The sequence below is a fragment of the Saccopteryx leptura genome, chromosome 2, assembly GCF_036850995.1.
Source record: "Saccopteryx leptura isolate mSacLep1 chromosome 2, mSacLep1_pri_phased_curated, whole genome shotgun sequence".
Classification (NCBI taxonomy): Eukaryota; Metazoa; Chordata; class Mammalia; order Chiroptera; family Emballonuridae; genus Saccopteryx; species Saccopteryx leptura.
The window spans coordinates 249,380,458-249,399,390 of record NC_089504.1 but is presented as its reverse complement, the minus strand read 5'-3'; the positions used below and the strand labels follow the sequence as shown (position 1 = coordinate 249,399,390).

General features: G+C 53.1%; 1 long non-coding RNA gene across 2 annotated transcripts in view; it reads left to right on the top strand.

The window, feature by feature from the left end:
* Positions 1 to 17,167, top strand: part of LOC136393374 (uncharacterized) — a 40,499-nt gene extending 23,332 nt beyond the window's left edge. For both annotated transcript variants that reach the window (XR_010749085.1, XR_010749086.1), the window contains one exon: positions 15,711 to 17,167. This is a non-coding gene — a long non-coding RNA (uncharacterized lncRNA). The remainder of the gene's footprint in view (positions 1 to 15,710) is intronic.
* The last annotated feature ends 1,766 nt before the right edge of the window (positions 17,168 to 18,933 follow it).

The following is an 18,933-nucleotide window of genomic DNA, read 5'->3' as shown; positions in this document are numbered from 1 at the left end:
ACCAGGCCTCTAAGGACAGGAGTCAGGGCGACAGCTCCTCCATTAGACGGGCTCAGGGGGATTCTGCTTTTAGACCAGGGAGGCTGGAGCCTGGACCCTGGGTGGAGGGGTGGGCGTTGCCCCAGCCTGGTGACCTCGGGGCCCTGGTGTGTCCCTCTCCCTCAGTCCCCATGCAGGGGGAGGTGAGTCAGCAGGTTGCTAGCCATTGCATCCACTCTGTTAAAGGCCAAGGACACAGACCTGGCCTTCCTATGCACCAACTTCAACACCATCCAATAGGTGTCACCGTCACCCCTCTGTTTTTGTGTGGCTGTCCCCTGCCGAGGTGACCCGTGGTGACCAAGTTGTTGACCATGGATTCTCACGACTATATTAATGCACTTGGTCTGATGTGCATCAATGGGCTACATTGTTTCTTTGTCTGTGGCTTTTTGTTCTTAGCATTTTTTCATAGAACGTATTTCATTTTCTATCTGGAAGAGTGAGAGGAGGGGCCAGTGTCCCCAGACTCTGGGCTAGACTTCCGGGAGGGGGAAGGGACGGTGCTCTGAAAGCTGCAGTTCTGGATGGCACGGCTACTGCCTGAGTCAGAGCCCGAGATTCCTCCCCTCCTGTGCTCCTGGGTCCAGGCAGTGCTGCCCATCGGCCAAGCCCGCTGGAAGGCAGGAGGTCAAGGTCAGCTTTCTAAGGCTCAGCCCAGAGCTGAGAGCATGGGGCATTTTCCACTGGGGGGCAGTGCGGCTGGTTCAGGGCCTGTTGTGGCACTCGGGTTTCTGCTGCGTGTGCCCACAGGCCCTCAGCCTCTCTGGTCTCGCTCCCCCAGGACGCGACGGGGGTCCCCGGGCACTGTGCTCCCCGCAGCCGTGAACGTGAGTGCGCCTCGCTCACAGTGAAGGGCCCTGTCCGGAGGGGAGGAGCGGCACCCCCACCAGTGCCGTGGCTCCTGGGTTCACGTCAGTCAGATGCAGACATTAACAAGCCGCTCCTGGCGTCTCACTTTACATTTCTGATCTCTGCAACGTGGTTCAGTGCGTTGATTGAATTTAACTGAAAATTCATTAAAATGTATTTGCTCTAAGTAAATATTTAAATGAATATTACACACACTAGGGAAGGAGGAGAGGCCTGTTTAATTTTGTCTGCTCCCTGGGAGCCGTCTTGCTTTCCTCCATGTAGGGTGGTTCCTGTGTTCACCACACACACGACCTCCCACCACGAGGAAGCCCCTCCCCAGAAAGAAACCAGGCCCCACACAGACAGAGAGCGCTGGGTTTGGAGCAGGGAGCACACGTGGGAGCTGGCGGCCTCCCAGCGTCCGTGGTCCTGCGGTCACACAGCTACACCTGTGTCAGGATGGCAGGGACTATCAGAGGCATGCGTTTGCCCACCTCCCTCTGTACCTGGTGTGTAACCAGGCGGCTAGGGCATCTCTGGCTTATTGCCCAAATGGACACAGGGAAGACGGGAGCATACAACGTGGACAAGTCTCAGGTCAGCCTCTGGGGCTCATCAGAGGGACTTCAAACCGCAGGCAGAGCCAGTGCCTTTGGGAGAACAGAAGGAGGGCTCTGAGTTATGGAGCCACACTCTCTTGAATGTGAGGTATTAATTATGACCTGAACCACGGGCCAGGAAGGCAGGGTGGTTTGTCTCCTGTTCCCCTGGAAGAAAGACTCCACGTCTGTGGGGGCAGGGAAGGGAGGGCCCAGGAGAAAGGCATGCAAGGGTACGTTGAGTCCTAAGTGAAGGGTGGTTGGGTGGCAAGCCCCCCAAATAGTTTGAGGATCTGAACCTGGAAGCAGCCCAAGACATACTCCCGCTGAGGTGCCAGTCCTGTGTGGGGTCCCCAGGCCTGCTGGGCTCAGGAGAGGAGAGGAGCAGTGTCCACATGCAGGTCCCCGGCAGTGGCGCATGTGGGTAACCTGGCCCAGTGGGAACCGTCCCTCGGAGGGACGTCCCTGACGAGGCGGCACAGGCTGTCGGGACGCATCACACTTCTTCTTCCTCGATGACACTGCGTGGAATAGACTTTATCAGGAGACATAGATCAGGAAGCAAATAGAAGATATGTCACAAGCATTAGACCTCGTAAATATCCATAATAAAAAAGGCAGAGGAACAGTTTTTTGTTTTTTTTTATTATTTCATTCCAGAAGAATTGCATTTCAGAGTCACTGTCACATAAATAAGCTTCCCAGGAGCACTCAGCTCGGCGTGCAGGGCAGTGTTACCCGCGTGCGTCGGCCGCTGCACGTCGGCAGTGTGGCCTTTGTTCCTGGAAACCCCGTGACAGTCATCAGCTGTTTAAAATGTGTAACCTCTTGTGATTTATTTTCTCATCCTTATTAAATATTCACATCCATACCTGATTTTGATATATTTTTTTTATTATTTTTCATAAAAAGGGCTCCTAAAATTGTTTAATCTTCAAGTCCCACAGACCTAAAACCCATCCCTTGCTCTGTCTGTACTTTTGAGCCACAAGGTAGAGAGACAGGCACTGGGTGAGCTCGGGCCGGGTGGTCTGGCTTAGGGCCCAGCCTTCTGTCATATGTTTAAGGTTTTCTTGAAATTCTAAGGTATGATCACAGTTGAAAATAACCGGTCTAAGTGGAGACACCATTAATAACACCAGCCCATTCTTGCACTTTAAACATAAAAACATAACCTTAGACCCCCATGAAATGAGAGCCTGGGTGAACAGAGAAGGAAGCAGGGGGTCCATCTGTGAGACCACAGAAATGGACTCTGTCACACCTGGGACAGGGCAGAGCTGACGTTGAGTGTCCACCAGTCCGTTGTGATGAAGACTTCAATGAGAAAGTCAATGGGATGTTAGAACTGAAAGTGGATTCTGTTTCCTGTCCATCTTCACCTGTAGATTTATATGTGCGCCCCTTCCTTCCCCAAACTGAGGTCCTGTCTCTAGTCAGAGGAGCCCCACCATTTCATCTGAAAGGTTTGGAGCTCACTTTTTTTCAAAAGAGATCACACTCTAATGTCCGGCTGCTGTTGATTTGGATCCGTGTGCCGCTCTCACTTCCTGGTCATCAAAGCCAGAGTGCTGAGACTAGATAGAGGCACACCAACAGGTGGTGTATGCTCAGCCATGTTCATTTGGGGATTGTTATCACTTTGCACAAGTGTGCCCTTGCTGACTGCTACAGTCCCTGGCCTCACTCAACCTCGTGAAGTACGCCTGGCTGACCTATGTGACTACTTAGAGTTGAGCTGGAACGTAAAGTAATGAGTTTGCTGCCAGATAGTTAGAACGCACAGAAATAAGAGTCGCTGATAGAGCTGTGTGGCTTAGAATAATGTAATAAGCTAACCTCAGAGTTCATAAGGATTGCTGTAAAGAGGCTGAGGTGTCCATTTTTACCTCTGTCACTGCCCGGGGTAGTCTAGAGATGACACAGTCTCTGCCCCTGATACCAGGTTCTCCCTGGTCAAGTGGGTATCTCCCTTCCAGCAGCTCCAGTGCCCTTCGAGAGCATCTCACTGTTTAAATAAGCAGCCTTCATCCTTTTGGAGAGCAGATTTCTGTGCCAGAAATCCAGCGATGCCCATGCATAAACATCACAGAACTCACAAAGGGGACCTTGCAAGCTTTTGTCAAGCCCGGCCAGGCACATTTTCCTAACGGCGCCCCAGAATAAAAGTTTGCATCGCCTATTTTAGCATTGAGTCTCCAAACAGTTGACAGAATAATCTGTCGTAAACACAGCATATGTATATTGTGCACTCCCGATTACTTATCTTTTTAAATTCAAGTATGCAGCACTCAAACTGTCCAAAAAGAAGATAACTAAGTGACTTTCTGCCGGCGTGGATCAGCTCCTCTCCCGGAAAGACGGGAATTCCAATGTGCCGGTTATTCCCCTGGAGAACTGCCAGTGGGCGCCTTTGACGTGCCAGGGACCACGGGACAGTGGCCCCAGCCATAACCTACCTGGTCCACTGAAGGAGGGCTTTTAAACCCAAGCGTTTGTATTTATTCAAAGCTGCAGGCTTTCTCATCTGGAATTTAAAGGATCAGGGTGGGGAAGCCCGAGAAGAGAGGTAGCACAGTGTGCGTTTCCTGCTTTGGCCCCAAGATAGGGAGCCGGGGAAGCGGGAAGGTCACGGATAAAACACGGGAAGTCTCGTGCTCATGAGACTATAGGGGACTGTTTTCCTTTTCTACCTTTCTGTTGTTCTTAGCTTCTCAGAAACGAACACGGTTTACATCCATAGTTTAAACAAAGAGCAAAAAGTCTTTTGGGGCAGGTCCTGTAGGGTGTGTATCCCGTAATGCCAGAGAAGCAGAAGCAGTGGGCAGGATGCAGGAACAGGGACGGCCCTCACAGGCCGGGCGGGGGTGCAGGCGCCGTGCCACCCCGGCCTCTCTGGGGTGCCACACGGCCCGCTTCTCTCCCTGCTGTCACACTCTGAGCTGGATTTCCCTGCTCACACCGTCCCCATGTGCTGACAAGGTGACGAAGCTGCACGTGTCACTTTCCAGTGCTCGTGCCGCAGCGAGGAGGACGTGTGCTCTTAGGTGGGATGGGGTCTCAGCCACTGGCCACTGTGTCTTCTCGGGTCACCTGACCACTCTGCCTGCAGGAAGGACAGGAAAATGAACGTCCAGCAGAGGACACCTGAAGGGCAGGGCTAACTGCGGTCAGGATCTGCACAAGGAGACCCCGCGACTGGACACATTGCTGCTCTATCGCTAGTGAGAGGCACGGGGGGATGACAGGAGGACATCTCGGGGCCGGCGATGTTGTCACCTCCCTTCACCAGACACCAGAGAGGACCTTGGGCTCCCAACCCTAGTCTAGGGTTCTGCCTCACATGCCGAGCCCCATGGGACCTGAGACCTTGGACTTGGGATTCACTGTCCTGGCTTTGACGCGTCACACAGATGCTCCGGACCCACCTCACGGTGGCTGGGGGAGGGGACAATCAGAAGTGACTCCCAAGGCTCTGTCCTGCTGAATTATCTGTTATGTCTCTGCCAGCGTGATACCTGCTGGTGGACCTCGGAGGTTTGAACAAGTGCAATGTTCATGCCAGGGTGGCCCTGGCATTCTTTAGTAAAAGAGCAACTCTCGGGGAGAAGGGAGAACTTTCTGAGGAAACGAGCAGTGTTTCTCTTCCCCACGGCGCTCAGCAGGCTGAGCCCTGCCTCAGGACAGGGGGAGAGGACAGCCCTCCCGCCCTGCCTCCCCGTCTCCTCTGTGGACAGCAGAGCAGTTCTGCCTGGACCAGGACACCCCACCATGCGTCCGCGGGTGGGACTGGGGTGCTGTCCTCCCCCTGCGAGAGGTGAGCAGAGAAAGCATCCTGGACAATGGCAGAAGAGTGAAGTGACAGCAGAAGCGAGGTTTGGGTCATAAAGAGCCCAGAAAGCTAAAAACCATGTCTAGTCAGCATAACAAGATAAACCCAGCAGAGTGGGGTTCCCGCTGGGCTCTAAATGGGTCCCCCCGCCGATGGCGTAGCAGGCTCTGTCACTGTGGGGGCTCACATTGTGTGAAAAAGTGCGGGTCTTTTAAACATCAAGAGTGCACTCTGCACAAAGACGGCCCCTTCCACGCTGCCTCCCTACAGAAGCTAACGGCCCAGGGAAGGCACGTGTCTGCGAAGTGCGGAGGACCCCGCTCCCCAGGCAGGGAGCCCACTGGGGCTGCATTTCTAATCACTTCTAATTGGTTAGCAATAACAGCCCTAACGAGGGAAGTTCACAGGCCTTACCGCCCTCTGCAGTTCAGTCTCCACACTTAATTCTTTATACAAAGAGGCATTTGTTCATGAAACAGATCACATTTGGGGAGTAGGTGTCTTGTGATGTGATACTTACAGTTTAATAGCAATAATTAGCATTCTTATTCTCTGGCCTGCACTTGGTTGTGGGGGCAGGACTATTAAGTTAAAAAAAAAAAAAAAGGAATGCATCACTTCATAACATAAAGAAAATTTGAATTGTCCTGTAGTGACGTTTTCAGGGCTAAGATAACTTCAGGAAGTGACCTAAATATTTCTTTATGGCATAGGAGAATTTTTTCCCCCACAGTGCAACTTTGAGAAGCCCGGGCTGGACTCACAGATGCAGCGGACTGAGGAACTCCGGCAGCGAACAGAGCACCGAGATGCATCCCAGCCGCTGAGCAAGGGTGGTATTAGGTGGTGCCCACCGAACACCTTGTGGGGGGAAGCGTAACGCCCGCCTTTCTTCCCCACGTGGTTTAAAGGGAGTCACACCATAGATTAAAGATTAGTATATGTGTGTGCTTGGACACAGAATAGAAACTGACAGCACACGGCAGATGTGTGGGAAATTGCGCCAGGCTCACCCGGGCCGCGTAGAGGGGGTCGTGAAGAAACGTGGTAACCCTCACTCTGGGCAACAGGGTCCCCCCCAGAAGCCGTGCTCGCACAGAACGTCGCCAGCAGGAAGCAGGCGGGGCCTGGTCAGGAAGGGGCGCATCCGGCAGCTGCAGGCTTTTCTCCCCGCTGACGTCCCCACCGGGCTCTGGGTCTGAGAACCCACAGGGGCTGAGAATGGGAAGACCTTCCTGAGCTCGAGGGACCCAACACCGGCCACCGGCCACCACGGCACCACCCTTTCTCCATCGAGATTTCTCATACTCAAATGCCTGGAGGGTTCAGACCCAAAATATAAGTAAATGAGCCCAAACAGGGAAGATCCAGTACTACCAGCAGAACACACACCATCTCCGGGGCAGAGAGGAGGACGACCCAGCCGTGCCCGCTGTCTCATGAGAGTACAGACTCGGGTCCACATGCTACACCTGCAACAGCACCTAGACACCTAGATTTCCGTGTGAACTTTCCCCCTTTTCCATTTTGGTAGCTGACAACGTTAAGCCTGCGAGTTGGAGCCGGACCTTGAGTGATGTTTCGTGCTGCCTTAAGGTAGAAGGCATGTGTCTTAAAGGCTGAGAAAGAAAGGCTGTACCTGTGTTTTCACGGGGAGGTTGAGGGTCACAGGCACTACCGTGCACCCCACCGTGGGTCGCTCTGCCCGTTCCGATGGTGAGTGTTCCTTCGGCCCCAGGCTACCCACGGGCTGTCCTCCGGGGGCAGACGCAGCTCTGGGCTGCTTCCCTGTCTCCCGAGGCTGCCCGTGTTCTCATTCCTGCCCCGTGTTCCCACGAAGGGCGACCTCGCCATGGCTGTCCGTCTTCTCTGTGCCCTGGGGTGGCCCTGGGAAATAGGACAGACGTCTGTCCCAGGAAGATGCTTGTTGGTGATATTTGCCTCTCTGGGAAATACCACAGATGCTTGCTGAAGCCACCCAAAACAAGAGGGCTGCACTCACCACCTTCAGCGGGAGGTTTGTAAAAGCCGCCATCCTATGTTTGGTGACGACCATGCTCTTGCCCAGCCCACACAGTGAAGGCTGAGGTCAGAGCAGCATAAAGACAGTCACGGCCTGGACATTATGGGGGCAAAAAAAAACCCCATTTCCTCTGTGTTTTGAAACTGCAGCACCGGTCACCTTGAACTGATCCATCCACACGTGCCCTTCACCTGCCGCCTGGAGAGGAGGCGGCCCTCATCTATTTTAAGAAGAGTGCATTTAAGAGAGTGCATCTCCACTGAGCTCCGACAGGGCTGCAGGATAATCCTGCCAATTTCAGCAACTGCACAGTCCCTCTAAGTGCCGGGCCCTGTAAGAGAGTCTCGTAATTGCAGAAGATATTGCAATCAGCTTTCAATTTTGGAGCTGCGGAAGAAACGTCCTCGGGGGGCCTAGGAGGAGTTTATCAGCTTGTTTATTTTGCTAATGGATTTTCATCCCTGACCACCTTCCCTGGTAAGGGATCCCCCCCCTCTCTTGATCAAAGGAAGAGCCGGCTGGGTGGTCTGACAGACACCATCGCTCAGAGGGCCATCCGGGGATTGCAGGGCGTCTAGACCCAAGCTTTTGATGAGGTCAGCTGACCTCGGAAAACTTTAGGAGAGCAAACTGTTCATGGTGGCCTCCCAGGGGCCTCGGAGGGGGTCACCTGTGCTGCTGTGCTGGAGAAGTTCAGGCTCCCTGCTGCTAAGAGGTGGGATGAGTGAAACCAGTCCTGTTGACACAAACAACACAACACGTTAGAGTACAACCTCAGAGTCGGCCTTGACAGAGTCTGCCGCATCCCTGTGGTAGGGCCCAGGGGGCTTTGTCACTTCCGTTGGTGATAATATGGACAACAGTGACAGCAGCAGCCAATATGACTTGACCACCATTTAAAAGTACTTTTCTACTAGTTTCTGTAAGGTGTTTTTCCCCACCGAGAAAGAAAGAAGGGGCTGGAGCCACGAAGTGTGGAATAATAAAAGGCTTTATTGAATACAGAATGCTTCCCGCCCGATGAGGTTCCCTGGCCCCGAGGAAAGATGGGAGGCCAAGGAAGTTGCAAGGGGTGACCCGCATGAGAAATATTTAAAGGGTCCCTAGGGTGGTTGAGCTAATATGACGCGGTGAAATCTCACTGGCTGACAGTCAGTCGTTTTTTCCCCAAGGACTCCTGGGAAGTTTCTTTTGGCGCGCTTGGTTGTGGACAGTCCTAGCCAAAATTCCTGGGCCTGACCTTTTCGCATTATCCACCAAGCTTACTTTCTGACCTTTTGTGTTAAATAGAATAAGGGTGCCGTTTATTCGTCTGGCTACTTCCTGCTGATAAGGGGCGTTGTGGGGAGGGGAGATTGGCTGGTGGTGGTTTTGAATGGTATCAGGAGGAACATCTGTTTGGCCATGAGTTGAGAAACTTCACGGATGCAGTCCTGTAAGGATTTAAAAAAAAAAAAAAAAGAGGAGTAATAGGAGGATTTATAGGGTCCAGCCTTTTGGTGAGCCGGAGATGGGTAGAGTCCAGTGGTTCCGACTGCCAGCGATCCTGCATGGGAGCAAGCTTGAGGCAAAACTGCATGTCAAGAGTGATGTACAAAGGGGGAAAGAAGGGGTCCCATCCACTCCCATAACCAAGACCCGTGAGGGAACTAGAGGTCCAGAGTGGATGGCAAAACAGAGAAGGTAGCCCCTATGTCCACAAGAAATGAGATGGACTTACCCACTAGTTGCAGCATACCCTGAGTTCTCTGAGTCCAGGCCATCAGTCCCAGGAGTTTGAGTGATGCACCCACCTGGCTGGATTGGCCTTCCCATTTGGGTGGCTTGTCCTCCACGTAGAGGCGCTGAGGAAAAACCTGTTGCCCAAAGGGGCAATAGCTCCGCCAGTGACCTGGCTGCTTGTAGTTAGGGCAGGGCTCAGAGGATAGCCGTGGGTAGGGGTACTGTCGGGCACAGTGGTCCTGCTTGCCACACTTAAAGCAAGCTGCTGGTGGGATTTCTCTCTGTGGCTTGGACTTGGGTCGGGTACTTCCTGTGCCTTGCCCCTGTTGTTCTACGAGCCTCAGGGCTGCCACAAGAGCCTGGGTTTGGAGTGTTACCTTCTGCTGCATGCGGGCCTGGTGAACAGCCTTGGCCTGTTTCTACTAGTTAGTACCATTAAAAACTTTAAATGCCATGTTCACAGGTCCCAGATAGGGGTTTAAGGGTTGAGAATAAGAGGAGCCCAGCATCCAGATCCGGCAGGAAACGCTGGAGCCAAAGGCAGGACAGGGCCAGAACTTCCTGCAAGAAAATTGGGGTTAGGCCTTTGGATCCTGCAAACCAGTGTAAGAGCCAATAGTAGGTGGAGAATGGCCTGATGGAGGAGGGACTTAAGAACACAGTGGAGAAGGGAGGGGCCCCTGGCCTGCAGGGGAGGAGGAAGAGAGACTGGTAGTGGTGAATAAGAAACAGGACTTTGCAAAGGGTGGGGAGGGGGCTCTCAGAGGGAAGAGACTGAGCAAAAGAGGGACCAGAGAGAAGTCCTGAGAGAGGGGTGCCCCCGGGGGGTCAGGCAGGAGGGAAAGAGAGTTGGGAGTCCGTGGAGAAGGAAAGATCAGGAGTGGAGGTTTTAGGTGAGGTTTCTCTGGCCAGAAAAAGGCCTGCATGGTGGAACAGGCAGCAGAGATTAAGGATGGGCATGTGAATAATTAGAAGATGTAAATGTAAGAGATCTCCAATCAGTTCCCAGCTTTTTTGATGATAGTTAAATTGGTGAGGGTGTTAACATCGAAAATCCCTTCAGGAGGCTAATTCAGTGGATTCTGTGGCCTGGCCACAGCAGAGAAGAAGAACAGTTTCTTCTTCTTTAGGAAGGGAGATTCCTGTGTCCCCATAGCCACCCTCAGTCCTCGGAGTGGTCAGAGTTGAGAATTGGCATCCCAAAACTCAAGGTCTGGTCACAAGTGGATAAGGTAAAGTGGATGTGCTCAGGATGTCTCCACGGGCACACGCACCCGGAACAGAAAGACTTCCCTGACGTAGCCACGGTTTCAGACAGGGAGTCTCCGCGGAAAGAACTCAAGGGTGGCTGGAGGCAGGGGACTTACCGCACAGTGTGCTGAAGTGGGTGGAAGGTCGGAGATTCTGGTTCTTTCTCGAACGGGAATGAAAGAGGAGCAGTCTTTGTGGACTTCTAACTCCTCCCGGGTTTTTGGCACCAAAATGTAAGGTATTTTTCCCTGCCAAGAAGGAAGGAAGGGGACCGGAGCCACAAAGTGTGGGATAATAAAAGGCTTTATTGAGTACAGAGTGCATCCCGCCCGGTGAGGTTCCCTGGCCCCGAAGAAAGATGGAGGCCAGGGAAGTCACAAGGATTAAACCGCATGAGGGATATTTAAAGGGTCCCTAGGGTGGGCGAGCTAATATGACGTAGTAAAATCTCACTGGCAACTGCTCTTTTCCAAAGGGCTCCTGGGAAGTTTCTTTTGGTGTGCTGGGTTGTGGGTAGTCCTAGCCAAAGTTCCCAGGTATGACCATCCCCCATTATCCACTGACCTTACAGTTTCCATGGACACTCATTTAATTTTCTCAATCGTATCTGAAGGATAGAACTGGATTATAGAAACCAGGGAGCAGACATTGCATGACATCACCTTGTCACCTTGCCCAAGATCTCACAGCTAATGGGAGTTAAAGTGAGAGTTTGAACCAGAGCTCTACAGTTTACACAATCCACCCCCCCCCCATAGCCAAAGACTCTTACACCTCATTGCCTCCCCAGAGCTCATGGAAACCCATGTCCTTGGTTACTAATTCAAGGTTCATAGTGCCTGATGCTTCCAAACACCAGAGTTTGGAGTAAGGAAAGGTTTACTGATGGAGATGGCACCATCTGGAGAAGGTGGAGTGGGGTGGGGGGGCTTAATGCTTCTTCAAATCTGTTGTGAGGGAGCCCGGAATTCAGGCTTCTGTTATGACGAGGGAAGAGAGAACGGACTGTCAAGAAGTATGTGGTCCTAGTGCCGGCATGGCTCCAAGGAAGAGAGGAAATCTCTTTGTTCACTGCTGTTGACCCCTGCTGATCTGCAGATCTTAGCCAAAACCTCAAGCTTCTGGCTAAATTCTCTAATAATTAGCATATCTATAGTGGGAACTATCTGTGTGGAGGCCCTGGGAAGGCACAAATGCAAGCTAGAGTGAGGATAGAATGGAGAGTAACAGGATGTGGGTGTGTCCAGTTTTGTTGGTGCATGGAGGGGTCAGGATGAAGCAAGGGCTGGACATCCGGGTCCTTCCCCACTTGCGCAGGTCTGGCCATGGCCCAAGCAACCACTAAGAATGATTCCCAGTTCCTTCTTAGTATGACGTTTGTTAGTGGGCCCTCTACATCCCCATCTCCTGGGGCCTGACGGTGTTGGTCCAAAAGTGACAGTGCGATTTCACCATAAACAGCCAAGAAAAGATGTAGCGATTCCATCAGAATCATACCGTGGGCTTTTCACTTTCCACAGATACCTCTTAACTCATGTTTGGAAGCTGATCCACCCTTTGATGCAGGGAGCTTCAGCAATTTGTCCTATTCAGATAAATGTCAACACCATGACCCACCTCGGGTGTCACTAACAGTAAATGTGGATGGCTTCGATGAGGATGAGATCCCGACTGAGGAGAAAGTGGGTTACAAGGTACTCGGGAAGTTTGAGCAGCCGTGTGATCTCCACTTAGCAGAGATTAAAGCTCAGACTCCAAATAACCAACGCGCATAGCATGGGACTGGTGCACTTGAGTCCTCTCAAGTCCATTCAAGCACGGTGGTATTTTGACTTCCCTCCTCCATATCTGTACTTGCAGCATTTATAGAAGCATGCCCAGGGACACTAGATTAGCATTGGCTAATAAAGGAACGATGAGCCCTTCTGTAGCTTGTTCTTAGGGAGAGTACCTCCCACCATAAAACACAAGTGGGCAGACATAAACACAAGCCGACTCCATCCCCAAGACCCCCCTCCAGGGGACGTGTGAATGGCGGAGACGTGTGAATGGCGGGGACGTGCACTCAGGGGCTTCCACCACTCCTGGTTTCAGGTAGGAAGATGCCTCTCGTGTTCAGTCACAAGGCTTCTGCATTCTGGGGGCTGTAAGATGCTCCCTCTGTCCTTTAAGAGGCAAAGGCTGTTCCTCCCCCCCTCCCTGCCTCCCTTCTACACAGCTCCAGTCTACTCAGGGAGTCCTGAGTGATGACACCACACTGGCCCTGGATGTCGGGGGATGAGCCACAGACAGAGCACCATCCTGGCAGAGATGCCAGCGTTAGTGCTGATACAATCAGCCCACAGTGTGCTGGAAGGTTGGACCCTCTGAGTCCCTCACTCACTCAATCCATTCATTCAATGGAATCAGCTGAGCACCTGCTGCACGTGCATTGGCTCACGGGGCAATGGGATGTCCAGTGAGAGGACCCAAGGCATGGAGGCACCCACAGCTTTAAGGGGCATTCCCACACAAGAGCAGTCCCCGTGCCGTATGGTGCAAGAGGTAAAAACCCTGATAAATAGATAAGTGGTAGTTAAGATGACCACGTTCAAGGTCCTGATGGAGTCCTCACTGTCCACCATAATCATCTCTTCACTCATCTTTGCCCCAGTACCTTATGAATTAGGAAACCCAACCCAGGGATGATTCTAGACTCCCAATAAGTATTTAAAGAATGGGTGAATGGCCCTGGTCAGTTGGCTCAGCGGTACAGTATCAGCCCGGCGTGTGGATGTCCCGGGTTCAATTCCCAGTCAGAGTACATAGGACAGGCAACCTCCCACAAAGCTCTCTGTCTCTCTCCCTCTCCCTCTCCTGCAGCCATGGCTTGATTGATTTGAGCACGTTGGCCCCTGGCACTGAGGATACCTCCATTGAACCTCTGCCTCAGGAGCTTAAAATAGCTTGGTTGTGAGTGGCCCCAAATGGGCACAGTGTCTGCCCCAGACAGGTTTGCCAGGTGGATTCAGGTCAGGGTACATGCTGAATCTCTGTATCCTCTACTCCCACTTAAAAAAAAGAAGAGTGAATGAATGAATGAGATTGTTTCAGGGGGGCCTCTGAGCAAAGATACAGTTTTGTTAAGATTGGATGGGCGGCAGGTCTCCTTCCTTCCTGGGGTGCAAGACAATGAGGCCCCTCTTAGATGTGTTCTTCACGTCAACGCCCAGACATCCCGTTCCTCCCAGTCCTTAGTGCCCTTGCGCCACACCCCTCCCCCTTTCCCAGAGCTCACATCGGTGAGCACTCTGCTCTGGATGTTGACTCTCTGGATAGCACCCTCAGTACTCCTCGCTTCTTGGATGCAAAATTAATTAAAGCCTTTCATTATGGCACAGTGTTTCCTAACGTTGGCCTCACTCTCTCACAGCTGGGTTGCATTCTGCGAACGAATGAACAAAGTTCAATAGCAATCTCTAAGACTTGCAGAAACATTTAATAAAGTTGGCTCTTTTTCCCAATGTATCTTTTCAAAAATGAAACAATGCAGGCAATGGCCTTTTTGCTCCCATTTGGAGGCGTTTCCCTGAACTGTATGTTGTTGTTGTTTTTATTGAGGAAAGATCTCAGTTGCCCATCTGTGTCTGCGGGAGGTGTGGGGGGTGGGGGACAGCAGCTCAGAGCGCCTGCATCTAAGAGGAAGAGACACGCACAGGTTTTTAAAGGACGCGACGTCCAGTGGAGTGAGGAGTCCCGCACAGCCTGGCGAGCCCCCGGGTTGGCTCTGGAGTCTGAATTAAAAGACAAAGTATAAGTGGTTGCCTTGGTAGACAGTTTTCAGTCCTGAGTGAGCGTGCTTCTGAGCGGCAGTCCACGCTGCCCCCACGGGTGCCAGGCTGGCCCGCTCCGCGCCACACAGTGGCAGGTGTGACCATGAATTTTCGCGCTTCCTCTCAGAGAGGGTTCTCTCCAGGTCTGGGGAGAACACCGCAGTGCTCAGCGTCCCTCCCCAGCAGAAACCCGGTGTCATTTAGCTGGACTGGAACTTGTCAGAAGCTGGTGGGAAATCCGAGCAGAAACCTGACCTCCCGTGGACTGAGTTGGGGCACCTCATAGAGTCTGCAGATGCGGAAAACATGTCACCTGCATCGTCAGACCCCGTTCTGTTCCATCTACTGCACAATCCTACTAAGTACAGCTGCCAACTCCTGGGCTTCAGCCTCCCACACCCGCCTCCCAGAAGTAGGGAGGAGGCCAGAACCGGCTACATTCCCTTGGGGCGCGGAGCCAGACGCGAATCCACAGTAAATTACTTCGGAGAGGAGCTGCCGTTCTGCTCTGCAGAGGCAAGCGCTTGCGAGCCCACAGCCGGTCTGGAGATGCTCCAGCTGGCTCTGCGGGAGCCGCCCCCAGGACTGGCCTGACTCTGTGCAGTCACAACGGCAAAGGGTGTGCTCCCGGCATCTCGTAGGTCGAGGCCAGGGACGCTGGGAAACACCCTACAACGCACAGGACAGTCCTGTAGCACAGAATTACCAGCCCCAAATGACAATATTGTCAAACTGTCATTTAGTCACTTTACTGAGGACATCCGGAGTTGTGGAAAAGAGTCGTGTCACTCAGCCACCTGCCACCCCACCGGCCCCTGCCCTACCTCTCCGCACCCTCATCTCTCCCCGTCCCCCTTGACCTCATGAGAGGTGGGCTCTTAGCTGTATCTCTTCACTGAGCATCATCTGTCCCGGGCTGAAATCTTCCCCAGAACAGGCCTCGTGTAAACCAATACGGGGACAGACGCCCCCCACTCCTGTAAATACATGTCGAGGTTGTATTTCATTCAGATATGGAACGCGTCCAATTAGCCGTTGGGTGGTGTAAAGTGCTAATTCAATATTACTGTATTTGAATAATCTAGAATAATAGATCCCACCCAAATGAGTCATAAATCGTCAAGAACTACATTATGTCACAGCTGGTTGGCTGAGTAGATTATAAACTTAGACGATGATATTGCTCCATTACGATGTTAATTTAGCCAGGAAATAAAAAATACCAGTGGGGTTCAGCTAATTGGCCCCGACACCCGGACAGGGGTCTGAACCAGAGGCCGGGGGTGTTGTGTTCAAGCCTGTTTAACAAACGGTGACCTCGGGGTGCCCTTACGCCATTTCTCTGTCATGGATATCGGTGTAATCCTTAATTTGCAGACAGTTTAACACAGGCTCAGAATAGGGAAATCACAGTTTGTGTAGCAGTTCATAAGATGTCACCGGCATAAAATGAAATATTTTTAAAAAGTTTAAAAACAGATAGGGAGAATATATTTCACATGAAAAAAAAAAAAGACTGAGTTTATGACTTGAATCTGGAGTCACCCTGGAATGACCGGCGTTTTTCTTTCCACTAGCTGGACTGGCACCTCCCTGACACATCCAGTCGTCCTTGTGACGCCCTTGAAAGACAGCGAGCTGAACTCCGCAGCCTCATCCCGGCCTGGGGTGTCCCCGGCTGTCCCCGTGGTCTGGACTGAAGCCCCGTCCCACCTGCGATGTCACCACTGAGACGTCGCAGTGTGGTGACTCGCATCTTGGGTCACACCCTCTGCAGGCAGCCACAGTCCCATGCCCTGGCTGCATCTGCCCTCACACATCTCCTGGCCCCCTCTCTCTGAGCCCCCCGCCTTCCTCCCTGCCCATGAGCCCCTCTGTGCGGAACTTCCTGCCCGGGGTCTCGCAGGCAGTCCTCTTCATTATCCCGCACCAAGACCACCGAGACCACACAGGCTCTCCAGCGCCCGCCCCGCTGGGGACACAGGCCCGCTGGATGCAGACACCACACCGAGTGGAGCCACGCCCATGCCGTCAGGGCAGGAGGGTCACCTCTCAGGACGTTCCCAATTCTCTGTCGGTTCCTGGTGTCCGTCCCAGGCCTGACCCTCCAGGCCACTCACCTGTCCTGAGGCGTGAATGCAGGCCCCTCCCTCATCCTCCATTCAGTCCCCACGGTCTGCGCGCTGTCAGGAAAGCACCTGCCTCTCAGTTCCCCGGAGAAGCAGAGGCGTCAGAGAGGACTTCACTCCGTCTGTTGCCTTGCCGGCGCCCCGTGGACTCTGCCTCCCCAAAGTTGTATCTTCCCTGGCCTCAGTGGACCCCATCTTGCCTCCACATCCCATCCTCTTCTCCATCCCTGATTACACCGCACTCAGTCCCACCCAGACGTCCTCCTGCAGTTCCCTGGGGAAGGTCTTGGCCAACTCCCCCCTGGTGAGCGCCACACCTCCTACTTCCTCTCTGTCCTCCAGACCACTCATTCTTGAGAGGGTCCGGGCTCAGACTCGGAGGTCAGACTACCTGTCTTCAAACCCAGCTCAACGATTCTCCCACCTGGTGACTTTGGGCAAGTTGCTGACCCTCCCAGAGCTGTAAGGAGCTCACCCAGTAAACAGCTGGTGACAGCAGCAGCACAGCCCCACAAGTGCTGTGAATGTTGAATGCCGGAGGCCCTGGTCGGTCGGCTCAGTGGTAGAGTGTCAGCCTAGTGTATGGAAGTCGTGGATTGGATTCCTGGTCAGGGCACACAGGAGAAGCGCCCATCTGCTTCTCCACCCCTCCCCATCTCCTTCCTCTCTGTCTCTCTCTTCCCCTCCTGCAGCCAAGGTTCCATGAGAGCAAAGTTGGCCCCAAGCGCTGAGGATGGCTCCATGGCCTCTGCCTCAGGCACTAGAATGGCTCCAGTTGCAACAGAGCAACACCCTAGACAGGCAGAGCATCACCTTCTGGTGGGCATCCCGGGTGGGTCCCGGTTGGGTGCGTGCGGGAGTCTGTCTGCCTCCCCGCTTCTCACTTTGGAAAAATACAAAAATAAAAATAAAAAATTGAATGCCGGACCTTGGACAGCTCCAGCCAGGATTTATTTAATGAGCACTCAGTGCGTGTCCATTATGCACCCCCCACAGGGGAGGCTGCGGGGTGGGGTGGGGGGGACAGTCTCCACCTTCAAAAGAACTTCCTGTCATTAGTCTGTTTAAAAGCCTGGCTGATAAGCAGCATCCTCGATGTTTCCTTCCTTCAGAAAAGCCTTCATCCTCTGCTTTCCAGATCTTCAAAGTCTCGCTCCATTTTCTGTTCTGAACAGAATGGGGGTTCTCCACGTTTTCAAAGGTGCATTTGATCTCTTTTTTTTTAATTCTTTTCAAATGCACATTAAATTTTTATCTTCAAGTCAGTTTCCTGATGAACAAAGGGCTCCTCCTCCCCCGAGGAGGACGGAGAATATCTGGGGACGATCGGGGTCCTGGGGAGAGTCGGGGGAGCGCTCAGGCGCAGAAGAGACCCAGCCCTGTTGACATCCCAGGGAATTCGAGTGCAGTGGGGACTCGGCCACCAGGTGGTGACAGGTCCTGCCCCCTTCCGTGGGGGGAGTGGAGCGTGTGCCGGGAAGAGGGCTGGCTTTCATTCTGCACCCACGGGAATATAAATGCGGTTGTTATATTGCCCGGTGTTCCTTCACGTGTGACCGTCTCAGACACGTCCTCTCTGCTGCTGCACCCCTCCTTCCGTCACCGTGGCTCTTTCCCACCTTTTCCAGGTCCTCTCGTTGTGTTTGTTTCTCCGGTCCCCCCTGACGGGCGGGAGTGCTCACCTAACGGTCCAGGGGCGCCCGGGAAGAGCGGGGCTGGCGCTGGCTGCCGCCCGGCTCCAAACCAAGGACCCCAACTGCCGCTGCCCACCATGCTTCCTGAGGCCACGCTCCACCCCGCCGGCATCACTCGTCAGACACCTGGTCCCCCTTCTCGGGGCACCACGGTCCTCATGCGCTGGCCTCCCTCTGACAAGGGTGCAGTTATTCATCCCACATTTTAAAAAAAATGGTTAGGAAGATGAAGTCCGTTAGGTCCCGGTCCAGACAGACCGCATTGATTTCATGTTTGAGATCCCTGAGGGTGTGCAACATGAAGAAATACCAGAAAACATGACCAAAAAATGTTTTAAAGACTGACATTTTAATAATCCACACTTCCTGATAAGTTAGCCCTAAAATGCAACGTACGCATGCTCTTTATGAGATATATTCGAGTTGCACATTTAACAGACCAGCAGGTGCCCACCGTCTCTGTCCAGCAGGCACCAGCGACCTTTGTTTGAGGGGTTCCTCAGACACAGACCCCGTCTGTGCTTGGACCACTTCCTCGTGGGAGAAGAGGGAAGAGAAGTGCGTCTCGTGCCCAGAAGAGAGGCGGCCTGGCAGGGCCACTGTGCTTGGCAGCAGCAGGTCCTAGGGCAAGTGGTCGGCCAACTGATTAGTCAACAGAGCCAAATATCAACAGTACAACGACTGAAATTTCTTTTGAGAGCCAAATTTTTTAAACTTAAACTATATAGGCAGGTACATTTCTTATCGAGGTAGTGACTGCACGTGGTATTTTGTGGAAGAGCCACACTCAAGAGGCCAAAGAGCTGCATGTGGCTCGTGAGCTGCAGTTTGCCGACCAGGGTCCTAAGGCACGGCTGACCTCCCTGGCTGTGATGGAGGCATGTTCCAGCCCTCGCCTCCACCCAGGCGCTTCTGCCATGGGCTGAGGGTCCCACGCCTGTGCCCGCCAGGTGGACGCAGGTGCCCTCTCTCCTCCC